Source organism: Sarcophilus harrisii, chromosome 4 (genome assembly GCF_902635505.1).
Source record: "Sarcophilus harrisii chromosome 4, mSarHar1.11, whole genome shotgun sequence".
Taxonomy (NCBI): Eukaryota; Metazoa; Chordata; class Mammalia; order Dasyuromorphia; family Dasyuridae; genus Sarcophilus; species Sarcophilus harrisii.
In genome coordinates, this window is record NC_045429.1 from 316706601 (window position 1) to 316723675 (window position 17075).

At 37.3% G+C, this 17075-nt stretch overlaps 1 long non-coding RNA gene across 1 annotated transcript in view; it reads right to left on the minus strand.

Annotated features, from left to right (window-relative positions):
• The window catches only part of LOC111720550, a 28663-nt gene extending 11588 nt beyond the window's left edge, over nt 1-17075 (minus strand). The window contains exons 1-3 of the long non-coding RNA XR_004233804.1: nt 16839-17075; nt 11710-11859; nt 7788-8056 (exon numbers count right to left, since the gene is read on the minus strand). This is a non-coding gene — a long non-coding RNA (uncharacterized LOC111720550). The remainder of the gene's footprint in view (nt 1-7787; nt 8057-11709; nt 11860-16838) is intronic.

Genomic DNA, 17075 nt, shown 5'->3' on the forward strand with positions numbered 1-17075 from the left:
GTAGACAGGAATAATCTCTAACAAACCCACAGAGTAAATGTTAGAGGGCCTGTGCAGAGTTAACATGGGCTTAAGCCACTGATAGAGAAGTAAAGTCTACTCCAATCTCTTCAGCCATATGCCACATTACCCAGGAAGGGAATTCTAATTTGAATTTAAGAAGGAGCAGGAAGCAATGAGTGACAAAGTTATATCTGCTCTGTGGTATCTGAAGGCCTTTTGAAGAAAGACCGGAGTAGCATTTTGGTTTGGAAGAGACTACTAGGTAGTTCAGCTCTCTTTAAGAATTGCAAAATGGGCTCAGTTCTCAAAAAATCATAGATTTAGGTGGAAGAGATTGTGGCACAGTAGATAGAATGTTGGAACTGGAGTCAGAATACTTACTATGTATTTACTTAAACATGTTTGCCTCAGTTTCCTAATCTGTAAAATGAGTTGGAGAAGGAAATAGCAAACCATTCTATTATTTTTGCTAAGAAAACTTCAAATGGGATCACAGAAAGTTGGACATGCCTGAAAGAACTCAACAACAATGAAATTTTTAACCTCCCCCCAATAAAAGATGAGGAAATAGAAACACAACCAAGAGCAGATTGTGAACACATATCTTCCTAATTCCTAATTCCAAGATCAGTGTCCTAGTCACTATTCTCATAATTAGAAAAAGCTAGCAATCCAAGCTCTATATTCTGTTCTCTTTTTTTCCCCTAAAAGCAATCTATCTGGTCAGTGGATCCAGATGGCTCTAAAGGGGAAAGTGAAGCAAGTGACCTTGCGCAACCCTCCCTCACTTAAATCCAACTCACTTGCATGTCATGGAGTCACCTCCCTGATGTCATTCATGGTCCTTTTGGAGAGTAAAGATAAAAAACAACAACAAAGGCCTTAGATGGGCAAGGATTGGAAGTCACTGAATTAGCTTTGGGATACCCAATCTTTTCTGATACCCATTCAGCCTTCTGAGTTTTTGGTCCCTCAAACACAATACTCCATTTTCCAACTCCATGCTGTTCCCCATGCCTAGAAGGCTCACCTTCCTCTACCTCTCCCACTTAGTTTTCCTGAATTCCTTTAAGACTCAATTCAAATCCTATATTTTACAGGAAGCTTTTTCTGAACTGCCCTCCTCCAGTCCCACCCCAGAGCTTTTTCTGTAAGATTTCAATCATTTTTCAGTTATATCTGATTCTTTGTGATCTCATTTGGGGTTTTCTTGGCAAAAGTACTTGAGTGGGTTGCCATTTCCTTCTCCAGCTCATTTTACAGATAAAGGGAAACAAACAGAATTATGTGACTAGGGTCACATAACTGGTAAGTGTCTGAGGCGGATTTGAACTCAGGAAGATGAAACTTTCTGCCTCCAAGACTGGCCCTCTAACATTATCTTACATCTGTTCTGCATATGTTTTCTACAAATCTAGTTATTACCTCCCCCATTTGAAGGTAGGAATAAGAACAGTGACTTCACTTTCTTTGTAACCCCAGTGTTTAACATAGTACCTGGCATATTGTGTTTAATAAATGCTTATTGACTAACTGGTTATGCTTCTATTCAGTCAATATCCAATATTTTTCATTTTTAATAATATTCTATTTTCCTCTAATTACATGTTAAAACAATCCTTAACTTTGGTTGGTTTTTAAATTTTGAGTTCAAATTCTATTCTTCCCTTCCTCCTTCCTCTCCTTTTTGAGAAGGCAAGCAATCTGATATAGGTTATACATTGATACATTGATAGAGAGATCTGTATCTTTCTTTGGAGTTTAAAGCCTCACTTTTGCCTAATATCAAAACCTAAGGCTTTGTGATGTGGTGAATAGGAAATGAAGATTTTCTCTAAAGAACAGGAAGGGAACAGGAGAAAATGAATTTTTTTAAGTTTTAGAGACTCAAATAAAGTTTTCCTTTTCAGATATGGAACATAAAGCTCTGTAATCATAGATAAGGATCAAACAACGATTTAGCTAGCTGTGGACTTTTTTTTATCTAATTTTAACCATTTTAATCATTTTAATTATTCTACTTCAATTCATTCTCTCTCTGTCTCTGTCCTTTTGTTTCTGTCTCTCCGTGTCTCTGTGTCTGTCTGCTGTCTTTGTCTCTGTGTGCCTCTGTCTCTGTCTCTATCTTTCTGTGTCTCTGTGTGTCTCTGTGTCTCTGTCTCTGTCTCTCTCTCTCTCTCTCTCTCTCTCTCTCTTTCAAATTAATCTGAGGGCCCAAACGGTCAAAGTTTTTCAAAACTTTGATAGTGCCTGCTAGCTGATTTCCAGTATGACATCTAGTTTCTCTCTGAGGACCTTGAATTCCAGTCCTGGGTTGAGTGAAATGCCTAGAGACATCTTCAGCTACATCTCAAAGCCCAGTATCTCTGTCTATCTACCCTCAGTATATTCAGCAGTATGGAATGTGGCCAAAGCAAGGGAATAAGGGACATGGGGGAGAGGACCATCTTGTTGCAATCTTTTCTTCCTCCTCCTCAGTCATTAATTGTATCCTGCTGGTAGCATTTCTTTGCAATCTGGGCTGAGCATGTGTCAAACATATTTCCATCTTCCCAGCACTTGCCAAAGGCACATTAACCTCTTATTCCTAAAGTCCCCTTTTCAGGCAAAAGAGAAATACAGGTTGAGGAAGGGAAGACCAGAAGGATTATAATCAATTAGTATACTAGGTTCAAGTTGTGGGCTATATACCTCTGGGCCCTAATTTTCTTCCTGGACAAAGAATGGAGTCCTAAGATAAACCCTCTGTCATGTTCTACTAGGAATGAAGCAGTATGGTCTAGTGACTAGCAAATTGGTTTTGGAATCAAGAAGTCACAGGTTCAAATCCTGTTTTAAAGACTTTTTGCTCTGTGACCCTCATTTAAATGACTTACATTTAACCTCTTTGTCCTTATTTTCTCAACTGTAAAAGGAAGAGGGGTCTTAGCCTGTAAGATCTCTCCCAGTTAAATATGTATCCTAAAAGATACAGTATATAGATACGCAAGGGGCTCTTCCATATATAAACACTGAGCTAGCCCTCCTTCAAAGGGTACCAGTAGATAGAAATAATTATGTTAATCACCATTTCTGCCTTTTTTTTTGAAGTTCCTTTTCAGGAGAAATATAGTGGAAATGAAGGTGAAGCTGCCTCCAAGATTTAAGTTCCACCATTCATTCTCACTGAGTAAAGTAACATATCACTGAAAGTCCTAGAAGAGCCTATACTTCTGCATCAGGGATGAAAGCCCTGTTGATCTGCTTAAGAACTTAGCGATTCACTCAGTGGGTTTATCAGAGACTGTTCCTGTCTGTCTGCCTTTACTTACCTCGATTACCAAGCTCCTAGTCTATTCCATCCCCACTCCCATAGGCAAGCCAAAATACAATACAGCTCCATGAATATAGAGGCTACACTATTTTAAAGAAAAAGACCATGAGGGTAGATTGCTGTATTGTCAAAGTAAAGTGGACTTTCAGGGTGATTTGGCAAGAAGAATTAGCATGCACAAAGCCTGTACTTTGGATTATTTCCACAGCCATTTTTAAAGCATAATCTTATTTTAAGGTTGCCTTATGATTTAAAAAATTTTTCTTTTTCATAATTATAAACAACAAATATCAACAAATATGAACTTTACTCTGTATAAAAACAAATAAAGAAAACAAAGAAAAGAAAAACAGAAAAGGAAGACTGACATGTGAAATGATGGGTCTTCATGCAGGTCTTTTGTATAGAGTGTCCCAAAAATTTTAGTGCAGTCTTAAACTTTTATAGCTAAAATATGACATCTTGTATGTTTCAATATGACATAGTCATTTTAATACTGACCTGTTTTCTCTGATGCCTCCTGGGTTTCTTTCTATTTATTTTAAAAATTATTCATTAGGGTTTTTTCTTTCTTTAGTATCCCTATCATTAGGCTCCCAGCCCCCTTCCCCAATTTTACACCCCTTCCCCTCAAAATAGAAAAGCCCTCCTTATAACAAATAATAACCTTCTACAAAAAGATGGAGGAAACCAGCCTCATTGCACATACTAATGTGTTTCCTCTTAGAAGAATATTTCCCTTCTTCTTATAGCTTGAAGATGGACCTAGCTTTTTACCTGCATTAGTAGATGAGTATCTAAAGAGTTCTTTCTCTATCCAACCTGAATTCTACTTTTTAGTGATATGACAAAGTACATCCCAAATGTCCTATAGTCTTACTCCTAGATGCTCCTTTTAGTGATTTTCCTACTGGCTAAGGTCATCCCAGAATTCAAAAGCAGAAGAATATCCTCTAATCTGGAGGACACAAACATCCTCAACCACATTTATCAATACAATTTCCTAGACACCTCTGCCATATTCTTTCAGCCTTCTAGTCACAGGCCCACTGATGGCTCTGATCCTCCAAGAGCCTCTCTATTCTATGCTCCTTGTCCAATCACAACAGTTACAGGCAAACTAAGTACTACTTATTTGACCCTTTAATAAGTGGCATTTTACTTAGGATTCCAAAGCCTGATTTCCAAGGAGCCAGATTTTGTTCAGTCTTCCCAGGCATGTATTAAGTTGGATGGTTGTTTCTGTCCAGTTAGTTCAGTTAACCTTAAAGTCCCCAGAGGCTGATGTCATGACTCCAAGTCACAACTGGATCCTTAAGGCAGCCTGTGGTTCCTGACACCACCCTTAAACAAAATCTTTTCTCTCAGTTGGAAGTACAGAAGTCCTACGCTCCCCTAGCCCTTGCCCCTGCCCCTCCCCTCCACATTGTCCTACTACTGTTTCTGTGTAGCTCTTCTGGCCAAAACAAACAGCTCTCTGGAGCCAGATCTCCAGCGAGCAGCTGCAAAACAAAGCTGGCAATGTGTCCCGAGAAACTTCCGAGTCCTCCCAGAAGACACCGGAACTGAGACCTGACCTTTGGATTAGCCCTTGCCCACAGCTTGACCCCATTCTCAGGAGAGAGCTAGACCCCCTCCCAACTAACTCTTCTCCCCGAAGCTAGTTCCCTGCTACCTTCAGGTCTTGACTTCCTCAGAGATTCCCTGCCCCATGGTGTGGAGGGGAGGGGGAGAGAAAAGACTAGCATGAATACCTCTGATGCACTTATGGAGCTAACATTTCAATGGAGCAGCTCCATTATTTCAAATCAATATTTTCTCCATTTCAGGATTTAGTTTTAAGGGAATTTAAAACCTAAGGACATGGAGAATTCTCCCGGAGAACAAATCAAGCATATGCTCATTGTCCTGGAGTGTACTTTCTAGAATGAGAAGAACCAGTTCTGAATCTTTGGGTGCTTTTCCTTGAGGAGCTTGAGGAATATATACTGGTTTTGGGGTGAAAAGACTGTCCATTCCCACCTATAGGGTACCCTAAAAGAGGTTGGTTGAAGTAACAGACTGTAAGGTGTAAAGAAATAGATGAAGAGGGACTGCTTCCTCTGTCTTCAGGGTTTCCTTTATTCTGTGTGTGTGTGTGTGTGTGTGTGTGAGATCTGTCTCTGTCTCTAACTCTGCCTCTGTCTCTTTTCCTCCCTCTCTCTCCTCCCTCCCTTTTTTCTTCCACCCTCTTTCCCTTCTTCTCTCTCTCTCTCTCTCTCTCTCTCTCTCTCTCTCTCTCTCTCTCTCTTTCTGTTTCTCTCTATCTGCCTCTGTCTCTGTCTGTCTCTGTGTCTGTCTCTCTCTCTGTGTGTGTCTCTCTTTCTGTCTCTGTCTCTCTCTCTCTCTGTCTCCATCTCTTTCTGTCCCTAACTCTCTCTCTCTCTCTGTCTCCCTCTCTGTCTCTCTCTCTTTCTCTATCACTGTCTCTCTCTATCTTTCTCTCTGTCTTGCTACATCTCTATCTTTCTCTCTGTCTTTCTCTCTGTGTGTCTCTGTCTCCATCTCTCTGTATCCCTGTCTCTCTGTATCTCTCTATCTCTGTCTCTGTCTCTCTCTGTTTTTCTTTCTCTGTCTTTGTCTGTCTATCTCTCTATCTCTCTCTGTTTCCATCATTGTCTCTGTCTCTCTCTCTGTCTCTCTATCTATCTATCTCTGTTTCTCTCTCTCTCTCTCTTTCTGTTTTGGACTTGTGATTATGCTCAAAGGAAGAAAAGGCTCTGGACAACTGTTTGATTGTGATGATTTTTCTTCTCTTTTTAATTATGAAATAGCAAAGAGTATGAATATTTCAAAGTACAAAGAAAAGTAAAGAGTATTATATACAAAATTGTGAGCAATTTTTACAATTACAGTTTTTAAACATATATTAAATTTAACATGATAGTAACAAAACTGTCTGGTTTGTCCCTTTCTACATGTCCCTCTTCTTCCTTGTAAGTATTTTAAATATTTTATTGAATTCTTCTTTTTTTAATCACTGTTACCACCCATTCACTCCCCACCTATACTACCAAAAGTAGAAGCCTTCCCAGATCAAATAAACAAAGAAATCAACCCACTGGTTGTATCTGGCATGTCTTATTTTGTACCTCTTATGTATCATTTTTTTTTTTACCAGAAACAGAAAATGTGTTTCATCATTACACATCTAGATATATTGATCATTATCCTGATGAATGTTCTTAGGTCTTTCAAAATCATTTTTTACTTAATTGTAAATTTTACATATTTATATTATATTATATATTATATCATGTTACATACTTTATATATTAGATATGTTATAATTTTATTTATTTATTTATATTATTTTTATAAATTGTTGTACCAGTTCTCATTTTGATCTGTCTCAGTTCATGCAAATTTCCCCAGATTTTTCCAAATTTATCTTTTATATCCTTTCTCATATAACAATAATATTAAATTATATTTACATAACATCATTTGTTTGGCTATTCTGCAATTGATGGAACTCAACTCATTTTATTTCCAGATCTATGCTATGACAAAAAGTATTACTATCAATATGTTGGAACATAGGAATCCTTTTCCTGTCTTTTTGATCTTTTTGATATATTCACTTTGGAGTAGTACTCTGGGTTAAACAGTATATATTGTTTAGTATCTTTTTAGATATAGTTCCACAGTGCTTTGGACCAAAACTCCAACACAATGCATCAGCATGTCTATTCGCCCATAGCCCTTTTCACAATTGCCATTTTCTTCCTTTGTCATTTTTGTCACAATGATGGATTTAAATTAGAATTCTTGGGTAGCAGCAATAATGATAGTTTTGCCCCACTCTGTTCATATTGCCTCCCATCTCACCTTTGGTTACTTTATGATTCTAGTTGACTGGTTTGCCAACAAGTTTTTGGATTTGGACGTGACGGTGAGGGTAACACTTCATCTTCATGGCTATTGCTCTCAATATCTTAGATATCAAACTTTTTCAAGAATTTCTTATAAAATTTTTCCCTCCATTTAACTATTTCCTTTATAACTTCACTGATTTCTTTTGTGCATAAGCTTTTCAATGTTTGTGTGAAGGGTGTATGATGAAATTGTAATATGTTCTCTTTAGGAACTGAATTTGTCATAATTATATAATATTGTAATAATTACATAATAGTATGATTATTATTATTATGAAATTATTTTTCGTTGGCTGGTTGAAGCCTTAGCCATCAATCTTTTGGTCTTAAAAATGTTTCAACAAACACTCTCTAAGGAAATAATTTCTGAAAGTCAGTCAAACGATTCCAAATTCCAAACCTGGTTTAGCCCATGGTTCCTCAAGACTTGTTTCAGAACTTCAGCTTGTTTTTATGACAACAATTTTACTATACTCCCTCTACAATCTTCTCCTTTGATTGGTGGGATCATCTAAAAAACAAAACAAAAACCCAACTCCATTTGAAGTACTCACATCAATCATGTTTATTCCAAACTTGGTTCAGTTTAATATTCCTTCTGGACCTTGTCTTCATATAGGAAATATTCCCCACCTCCATTGGATTTTTCAGCTTTCTTCAGATGTCATCTTCTCCTGTTAGAATGTAAGCTGCCTGAAGACAGGGTGTGTGGGTGTTTTTTTTTTTCCTTGTGTTTTTATTCTCAGTGTCTGGCATCATCCCTGGCATATTATTAAAAAGTATCTAATAAATGCTTTCTCTGTCACCATTCAACCTTGGAAACCTAGAAAAGAGCCAGTCATAAAATAAAAACTCACAATCATTAAATAATTCATTGTCACAGAGTCAATTAGTGAAAATACCAAGATGAAAACTAAAATCCAATTTCTAATCCAGGATTCTTTCTATAGCTAGGTCCCAGTTAGTGTGAATAATGAATCCTGTTAAAAAAAAAAAAATCCATTATTTAAATTAAGACTGAATATTTTGATTGCATTGGAACTGATGACCATATCTTACATAATTCTAACTTCCAAAACCCAAACTTAAATACAAATGAAAACTTTACCAGATTCAGTATTCATACTAATGGGAGCTTACCTGTACTACAAAGTGTGTGCATTGGTTCTGATTATCCTCTATGTAAAATAAAAGATTCAAATAACAACAATTCTATAGCCCAAGAATAATTTAAACCTCCCTCGAGGTTGTAAACCTGATAACTTTCCTGACAACTGAACTCCCTTTTCAGGAATAAATCATATTTTATCACATTTATGCTTAATAGGAGCCAAATGCAGTTTCCTCCACTTCCTTTGGCTGGGTCCCTATGTTCTCCAGAGGCTCTTTGGAGATACTTTGCTTGAATATAAATATTCAGTTCTATTTCTCTTCTGCCCAAGTGCTCCCTGGCCAACTGTCAAATAAGGGATGCTCTCTTAACCTTAGGAATGTCAACCTGGAACATAATTCAAAATCCCCAAATCATCTTGTGACATTCTCTCTTTGGTAATACCCATTTCCCCTTTAATCTCCTTATCTGACAACCAATAGAATCTAAACATTTGTAGGAGCAAACATTGAACAAGGTCTCCCAAAACCTGGCACATTTTTGAGTAGGCAAGCAGATAGAGAAATAAGGAATCATGATTTTAGTTGGTAATGAAAGGAAATATAGAGTTCTTGCTTTTGTTTGTAGGTTTGTCTTTTGCCTTTTTCCATTAAAGTAGTTAGTACGCTGCTTCTCTATAATATGTTTTTATTTAGGAAAGGGAAGAAGTAACCCAGATCTGTTTGTAAGACTTCTGGTGTGGAATTCCTGCTTGGTAACTAGTCAGCAATTTATTGATTTAAGGAATTATTTGGGACATAAGAATTCAAGAGACTTATCCAGGATCACATAGCTGTTATCTATTATAAGTAGGTCCTAAAAGGACATTTATAAGGACAAAATAACAAGCTGTTTATTGCATCATGATTAAATAACCATTTTTGTTTAGTAAATAAACTTCATTTATTTTAATAACCTTCCTCCACTTTCCTTTTAGAAAGTAGCTCTTTTCAAATTTTCATTACAAATCCTGTCCCTTTCACATTCCTACATCTTAGAAAGGACATTCCAAGCACTAAAAGATCTACTTTCTTACCAACTAGCCCCAAACCTGCTTCAATATGATGGGGCCTTGAAACCTTAACTTAAGAAACACATGGAGAACAAGGAGTTCTCCTTCTCTCTTTCCTATCTGTCCAAATGTGTTGTTTTAGAATTGCAATTGTTTCTTTTCAGCAAGATTTCCCAGACAAAATCCCAGTTTTTCCACATATTGTCACTGTCGTATAACTTATTTGCTTAATCTTTAAACAAAAGTAAAATTGTTTCCAAGTACCGCCTCTTGACCAGTGTTTTCCCCTGAATTGCTCTTGGGGGTGGAGGTAGAGGCACAGATTAGGAGAAGAATAAGGGAAATTCCATAATCTTCCCCAAAGCAGCCAGCTGTTTGACACTTCCAGGGTTAAATGAGTCAGTTCTGCACCGAGAATAATAGCTTTAGGCATTTCCTTGTTCTACCTTATAACTAAGCCTGATAAAAATTTCATCAATGATGGCTGAAAATATTGAGATATAAGGCCTAGGATGGACTTATATCTAGAACTCCCCATGCCCCAGCTGACCTCAGTTCCCAGATGTGACAGTTGATAGTTCAATCAAGTTAGCTGAACCTTGAACCAATTGCAACAGCACACATTACCTGTTAATTTTTCCACCCTCACATTCTTCATTTCCTCCACCCAGCACATCTTTATAATTGTCTTTGTGGAAAACTCTAGACTGCCCCTTCTCTCCATAGTCCAAATAATCAAGAAGTCTCCGTGTGATTGTTTTATGTTCTAACAGATCCCATCTTCCCATTCACCTTCTACAGGCCCCTGGGTACAGTTATATGCCCAGCAAAGTCCTTCTTGACCTTTAGCCAAGGTTACAAGCCAAAATGGAGGAGGAAGAGCCAGAAGAACTTGAGTTTCGTTATATTTATGCTGTGGAATACTTGAGGCCTTGGGGTGGGAGCAACTCCCCAGTCAAACTGATTAGCCAAGCAGGTCTGAAGTCTCCATTTAGGAACCAGAAGCAATAAACGGCTTAGGACAGAATGTTTTTGAATGACTTTTTTTCTTTTTGGACATTTAAAAAAGTTAAGCTAAAACTTTTGAAACCCTAAAAAGAACAGGAAGTGCTGTGGGAGAGAGGTGAGGGGGAATCATATCCCTTCCTTTCCCTGGCCTGAAGTCCACACAGCCAGTCCTCTGGGGCTCAGTTCTCAAGCTAATGTACAATCTGGGCTATTTCCCTTCTCCATGAAGCAGTGCTCAAGGTTAAGGATGAAAAAATGACAAATTTAATCTTTGTGTAGCAATACATGAGGCAGGACCAACAAACACAAAAAATATTCTTCTAAGAATCAGGATTAAATGAATAGGGTTTTTCAAAGAACTTTCCTGAATTCAAAAATCTGGATTTGCCACTTATTATTTATGTGATTTGGGGCAAATATTAAACCACTATAGATGATAAAATGACTTGGGAGGTCCCTTCCAATTTTAATTGCATGAGATAAGACCAAGATACAAACTAATACACACATATTTCTCCTTCACTTCTTAATCCTTCCTCCTTTTTTCCCTCCTTCCCTTATTCCATCCTCTCCCTTCCTCTTTTCCCTTAAAGATACCCTTACCTATGGGTGCTCTGCCCAAATGAATATAAATTTTGATAGCTAAAAACTCATAAAGATTTCTTAGAGTTTATGGGCTAGATTTTTTTGGGGGGGGAGGGTGTACAAAGCAATTAGGATTAAGTGACTTGCCCATGGCCACACAGCTAGTAAGTACTGAGTGTCTGAGGTCAGATTTTTGAACTCAGATCCTCCTGACTCCAAGGCCTCTGCTCTATCCAGGGTACCATCTAACTACTGGAGATTTCTTTAAGGATCATGCTTTAAATCCAAATCACTCTCATTGATTACTCAACAATAGATCTCAGGCTAAGCCTCACTTGGTCATAGTTTGGGCTCTGGGGCTCCAACTGAGTATATAAATAGCAATTGCTTCTATTCTGGCCAGAAACCCTGAGGTTCTTCCCCTCCCAGATTACTTTTTTTTTCCCCCACTAAGTAAAAGAAACCATTCTTTGCCACATTTCTTACCTATCTTTAATCACTGAATGGAAGTTCTCTCAGACAAATTTAGGCCTGGAAAAGACCTCAGCTTAAAAGGCCAAGGTCTCCCACTGCATTAAGGCCATCTCCAATCATCCTGATCTATGTCTTGCCATTGAACATGGAGAAGACATCTAGGACTCTAAAACTTTCTTCACTTTCAAAAATGTTTAAGAGTCATGTTGCCTCACAGAAAAATTTATTTACAATTTGAAGACGATACCTGCGCACTCTCTTCATAGGCAAACATAGGCCTTCTTTCCACAGACAAGTTCTCTGAAGTTATATATGAAGCATCTTCTTCCTGATTGTCTTTAAATCTTCTCATAGGTTACATGCCCTGGAAGGATGATTATTCCAGATCTGATGTATTCTGTGGGGCCACACATCCAAAAATTACAGTTCATATCCTTACCTTTAAAAATCATAATAATAACCATATATTTTAAAATAATAAAAGATAATTAGTTCAAAGCAAAGGTATTTATTGAAATGGCAATGTAAAGACAATAGTGAGGTGTACGTGTAGCATCTCTGTTTGGCAAGTTTCTGAACTGAGCTCCCTGGATCTGTTCCTCTCCATAACTTGACTCCAAAAAAATCAAGACTGAATCTATTCTTGTTCAAAGCAGTGACACTATGAACAGCTCCCTCCTGGTTTGACAGACTTACTAGATAGTATGTTCTAATTCTGAAAAGGACAATCATTGGACATTTATTTAGGTGCCTTCTGATTCTACCAATTTACAAATTCTACAATTTATAAAGTGGTAACAAAGTATAATCACATTTTTTTTTTCATTTCTTTAAAGACTTAATACCTCATTGTCTGTGATTTTATTAATTAAACTAGGCAGAAATCAATTGATCATCTATGCCCTAATCAATTCCATATAGCCCTGTTACATAATATCTTTTTTGAATCTGTTTTGAAAGATATCTATCTAAATGCAACTAACTAAATGCAAAGAATATGTGGGAAAAGAAGAAAGGTGTGGGGTGAAAGGGTGATGACTACACTTTCCTTGTGATTTATTCATCACTATTAGCTCCATGAGTAATAGGAACCGGATGGTCAAATATTAACCTGAACTATGCCAGAGACCAGCAGTTTTTTTGTCACACTTTTTCTCCCAGACTCTTCCATCAAATAATTAAAATTTCTTCTGCTATTTCATTATTGCTCAAACCATACTGCCCTATAAAGACAATTTGAAATTTCATGTTCAAAATATTCATCCAGGTCTACATGCCTCCAAGTATTAGTCCAAGAAAATATAAAAATAAAGACACATAGGGCACAATGTTAATATATGTGATATTTTATAAAAGGAGTTTTTTTCATTTTAGAGCATGTTTTGGGCATGAGCATCTCAAAGCCTAATGCACTATTAAAATAAGTAATTCACTGATACTTCCTCTTGGTCACCTGGAAGGTTAGGCCCCTGGAGTAAAATTTCTTCTTGGTCATCAACAATATGGCTGTCAATATACAGATATAAAGTATATCTGTCTGGTCCTTGGATCAGATGGAGACAAGTTATCAGGTTCAACATAGGGTGATTTTTTTTTTAAAGGAAGTTGGGGTGGGGGTAGGAGATTCAGCACTGCTAATTTCTTTAGTTTATGGAATTTCCAGTGAGCAAACTGTCTTTACCAATATCAATACAGATTGGTGCCTGTTTTGAAGCTTATGCTCTTAGCAAGTTGCCTGGAATACTGAAAATTGAAGTGACTTTATAGGATTATATTAACAAAGTATATGCATGAATGAGGCAGGATTTGAACTCAGGTCTTTCTGAATATGAAGCTAATTCTTTGGCCAATACCCCAATATGCCTCTTAAAGTGAACTTTGGACAAGTGAAGCCCTTGAAGATTATCTACAAAAAAGAAAAGCAGGGAAGCAGGGAACTCAGTTTTTGAACTTCAAAAATAAATTATTTTTCTGTTTTAAAAAGATCATCTATTAAATTTTAGAGGCAGTATGACATACTAGTGCCCTGAAATATTAAACTCAAAAAGAAAAGCTGCTGAATCTCTTGGGGTCTCAGTTTTCTCCTCTGTAGCAAGAGGGTTTAGATTAGATTTCATCTAATCTCATCTCATTTTATTATCTAATCTAAACTCCCAGTAGCAGCTATGATGCTAAGGAACTTGATCTTAAGAGAAAGGGTTTGTAGAATGTGTACTAGAATTAGACATTGATCCAATAGATCTGTGATGGAAAGAGCCATCCATATTCTGAGAGAAAATTCTGGAGACTGAATATGGATCAAAACATAGTATTTTCCACCTTTTTTTGTTGTGGTTTGTTTTTTTTTTCTTTGTCGTGGTTTTTTCCTTTTTGATCAGATTTTTCTTGTGCAGCATGACAAACATAGACATACGTTTAGAAGAATTACATGTTTAACTCAAGTCACATTGCTTGCTGTCTTGGGGAGAGGGAGGGGGAAGAGAGAGAGAAAATTTTGGGATACGAGGTTTTGTGAAGGTGAATATTGAAAACTGTCTGCATGTATTTGGAAAAATACAATACCATTTTAAAAATATTATAGCTAGTATTTATAATATGTATTACAAATACATATATATATATACACATTAAAAAGAATTAGAAGTTGAACGAAGCTAAAGGATTGTTCTCCATTTTACAGTACTTAAAGCATATCATTGCCTAAAAACAAGGAAGTAGACTCCACTTATTGCTGTTTCTATGATTATATAGTGATGTCAATCTCTTGGTGACATCATTTGGAGTTTTCTTGGCAAAGATAACGGAATGGTTTGCTATTTCCTTCTCCAAGTCATTTTGCAAACAGTGTTAAGTGACTTGCCCAGAATCACACAGTTAGTAAATTTAAGAGATTACTGGAAAATGATCTTAGATTCCTTATTCAGATCCCATTTAATCTCTTCTAAGGATTCTAAATATCAACAATTGATGATTCATGGGATCAGATGATTCCAAAAAGAATTAGTGTCCCTGTAATGGGGCATAAGGTGATGGGACTGGGGAGTCAGTCCAATGAAGGAGGTTTCCTTGAAGCATATGCAGACACTGTCTTCCTTCTGACAGTCCAGCCTATGTAAACTTAAGTCAGTTTTGGCTGTGATGACTCAGTGATTCATACTATGTGCTGATTAAAAACTGATTTTGGATCTGGAAAAAGAGGTAATTCTAGCTGCATAGAGTAGGAATTGACCTTGCTTACAAAAGGAAAAATATTACCCTTTCTTAGATCTTTTTTAGTTTCCTTCCTGGCATCCAGCAAAGCAAAAAATTACTGTGCATTAGCAGGTGAAAAATGGTGTCTTCCACCAAGCTATCACATGTCCTAGTTGCCTCAGTTTCTTTTGTCTTACTTCTTACTTGACTTAAGGTAAATGACTATTCTAAAGAAAGAGTGGAAAAGCATGAATCCTATAGAGTTTGGAAGCACCTTCAGGTCAATCAGAAGATTCTCTCACTGGCAACAGGAACCAGTAGCAGCAGCAATAAAAGCAGTAAGGAGCAGCATGGCTGTCAAACAACTTGATTGACTCCACTCAGTATCGGATTGATCTGTCAGTTAAAACACTGAGTCCAGCAAGGAGCCAGCTCAGCTAAGCATGAGCATTTATTTATACCTCAGAAGGCAGAAAATTTATTGTTTCATTGGTTTGTCTACACTTAAGAAAGTGATAGAGAAAATGTTAATAACTCAGATAAAACTTAAAAGTTTCTCATGCCTACATTTTTCCCCAGAGTCAATTGTTAAAAATTTACCAGATCACTGCTGAATACATTCCAGTCTAGACAAGTTTTTGTAATTTCTGTTCTTACTTTTCAGTAAGTAACCCTTTGTAAAAGTTAATTGATGTCAAGTGGTTAATTAATATTAGGGAACACATCAGATGGGGGCTTATGAATAAAAGCACTAGAAATACCACCTCCTCAGGGCTCTAGGAGAAAAATTCTGCTACTATCTGGAACCTAATTTGCTAATCCAGTACAAACTGGAAGAATGAGCCTAGAGACGGATAATGAATATAAAAACATACACAAATATATACATACATACATACACACATATATGCACACACATGCACACACACACATATATATATATATATATATATATATGTTTAAAATACATAACATAATTTTCTAGGCAGATTTTTTTCCTCATTATAAGGAGATCACATCCTTCAATGTGAAGGAAGTCCCAATATTGAAAATCCTTCCAATGACTCCAATCAACTCATCTGTAACTTTTAGTCTTAGAGACATAATAGAAACACTGAGAGATGAGTGACTTATCTACAGTTATCCAATTAGTATGTACCAGAGGCAAGACTTTAACCCACAGTCTATTCACTGTGAAAACTACCAATCAAAACAAATTCATAAAGCACATCTATGTTTACTGATCTATATATGAAAATTAGCTTTTAATCTCTGGAACCAAAATGACTGACCTGGGTCAGCAATGTAAGATGACTACCCTAGTGTTATATATGTATGAAATTATCATATAATAGGTTCAGTTTTTTTTAAAGAAGTTATGTTTTTACCTGACAGTCTGAATATGTCTTTTCCAAACTTCCTCCCCCATCCCCAATGAGCTTTCCTTTTTTACAGAGAAAAACAATTAAGGAAAACCAGCTGACAAAGTGACTATGGCTATATGCAACATCCCTCATGTGCAGTTTCTCACCTTTCTATTAAAAGAAAGAAAATAGTTCCTCATTTTTTGTCAGGGCCAAAGATTCTAGTCTTTTCCTTCTTTTTGCTCACTCACTTTCTAGAGTCAGACAAATTGGTTCTCATTTCTAGGAAAGGGAAAATGGCATTCCCCATTAAAAAAAAAAAAAAAAAAATCTTGATTTTCAAAGAATACCAGAAAGGCAGAATATCTTTCTCCTTAACTCCAATGGAATAAATACACCATACCCACACCCCAATCTGTGTTTTTGGGGTACTGGTTGAAGCAAAGGGAGTAGAGGAACAGGTTGTGCCTGGGACCTGGGGAGGTGGGTGGGTGAGAAAGAGTTAAATAGGCAGCTGCCAGCCCAGGCAGTGTAGAGTTATGCTCAAACTGTTCCCACTACCCAACCAAGTCAGCTGTCATTAGAGAACAAAGAAGCCCCCAGAGCAGCTCAAGTTATGTGTCACACTCGGGAAGCCCTGAGAGCTCCCTTATTAGGATTTCTAAATCAACCCCATCTAGGCTAGAGGAATAAAGCTGTGGAACAATAAGTGGGCCACATTCACACAATCAGCAGTCCTGCCCTCCCACCTCCCGTCTCCCGCCTCCCTTCCCCTCTCCCCTCCCCCCACTCTTCCTTTCCCTTCCATCCTTAAACTCACCAGGCATTTCATCTCAAAGTCCCATCAGAAAAATCCAATCAAATTGCTGCTCTGCCTCCCTTACCTTTCTTCCTCATACACTGCCCTCCCCCCCATATACACTCCGTTCACTGCTAAGAGATGCCCACTTCTGGCATGAAGACACTTTCCCTATGCCGAAATTACTTGGTTGGAACAAGGTTTGAGTCAGGGTCAGACCCCGGAATTCTACTGAACTGCCGCAAATGGGGGCAGGGC